Below are 1,958 nucleotides of genomic sequence, written 5' to 3'. Positions count from 1 at the left end.
CTGTCTCATTAGGGGGAGAGTAATTGGGAGTGTGTAGCAGGGTGTATATGGGTTTTTGTGTGAGAGACTGACTTGATTTGCAAACTTTCACTTAAAGCACAATAAAAATTATTTAAAAAAAGAAAACAAAAATCCTCACAACTGGACCAATAAGCCACATCATGATCAACAGAGAAAAGATTGAGGTTGTCAAGGATTTAATTTTACTTGGATCCACAATCAACACCCATGAAAGCCTTAGTCAAGAAATCAAAAGAGGCATTGCTTTGGGCAAATGGACTGCAAGAGATCTCTTTAAAGTGTTAAAAAGCAGAAACGTCACCTTGAAGCCTAAGGTGTGCCTGACCCAAGCCATGGTATTTTCAGTCGCCTCATGTGCATGTGAAAACCGGAGAATGAATAAGGAAAACTAGAAGAACTGATGCCTTTGAATTGTGATGTTGGTGAAGACTATTGAATATACTATGGATTGCCAAAAGAATGAACAAATCTGTATTGGAGGAAGTAGAACCAGAATGCTCCTTGGAAGCAAGGATGGCGAGACTACATCTCACATACTTTGGACATGTTATCAGGATGGATCAGTCCTTGAAGAAGGACATCGTGCTTGGTAAAGTGGAGGGTAGGCGAAGAAGAGGAAGACCCTCAGTGAGATGGACTGACACAGTGGCTGCAACAATGGGGTCAAGCATAACAACGATTGTGAGCATGGCGCAGGACCAGGCAGTATTTCATTCTGTCGTGTATAGGGTCGCTATTACTCAGAGCCAACTCGATGGCACCTAACAACAAGAACAACATGATCCAGGTGTTGTTTGGTATGCAGATTAAACTATTAATTACCCTTGACACTTTTTTAAAAAATGTGCATGGCCAAATTTCAAAAGAATAGAAATACGGTGTGTCTACTCCAAACTAGTAGAAGGAAAAGAAAGAGTAAGAAAAACACAAGACAAAACAAAACAAAAAAATGCAGCCAATCTGAAGAAGCCTAAATGAGAGGGGAAAAAGCATAGAAAACTGAGGATAACAGGATCACAAAATTAGCTCATAGAAGTAAATAAAAATATGTAATTAATCACATACACACAAAATATGTATCCTGAGTCCAAACACTTCTCAGTATCTGTGGTGCAGTGAATTTCTTTATATGGCCATTCTGGCCATGGTCTTTGTGACTCCCACCAAATGACTGGATGGCACTACACAAATAAGGAGCTTGTGGCCCACCAAAGGGATTGGACAGTTTTCTAATAATGCAAATAAGGTGCATGGAACCCCAAGGAGGGATATGGTCAGTTTTGTCATCCCACTAGGCTTAAAAGAGAGCCAATTCCAGAGCAGGGGAATTCTAACTACCACCAAGAAGAAAAGGCAGGAGCTGAGTGCATCCTTTGGACCCGGGATCCCTGAACTGAGACCCTACTAGACCCAGGAGACAGAGAGAGCAGTAACACCAGAGACGGCAAGACAGTGAGAAACAGCAGCAGCAGACGCAGCAGAACCAGGAGTCAGTGTGGTGAGCTCCCCAGCCCGCAGAGAAAGCTGAGTGCCTTCAGGCAGGAGGCTTGGTGGTGTAGTGGGGTGACTCAGGGCACTTATTGGCAGGGCTAAAGAGCTTTGTAACACTTGCCCAAGCAGGACAGAGGCCAGGCCAATGGGCCAGGGGCCAGAGAGAGTGGACTGCCTGCAGGCACGCCTGAGAAGAGGCTGTCTTGATCAAAGAACTGTATCCTAAATTGTAACCTGTTACTCCCCTAATAAACCTCATAACTGTGAGTATGGTCTGTGAGTTCTGTGTGGCCATTGCAACAAATTATTGAACCCAGCAGAGAACCAGAGAGTGCTAGTGGGGGGTGGGGGGGGGATGGCTGGTGTCAGAATTGCTAAAAAGGTTGTAGAGTGGAAACATCTTTGACTTCTGCCTCATAGAAATCAGCCTTGGGCTGTTGACCTTG

The sequence above is a fragment of the Elephas maximus genome, chromosome 11, assembly GCF_024166365.1.
Source record: "Elephas maximus indicus isolate mEleMax1 chromosome 11, mEleMax1 primary haplotype, whole genome shotgun sequence".
Classification (NCBI taxonomy): domain Eukaryota; kingdom Metazoa; phylum Chordata; class Mammalia; order Proboscidea; family Elephantidae; genus Elephas; species Elephas maximus.
This window is presented reverse-complemented; position numbering follows the sequence as displayed.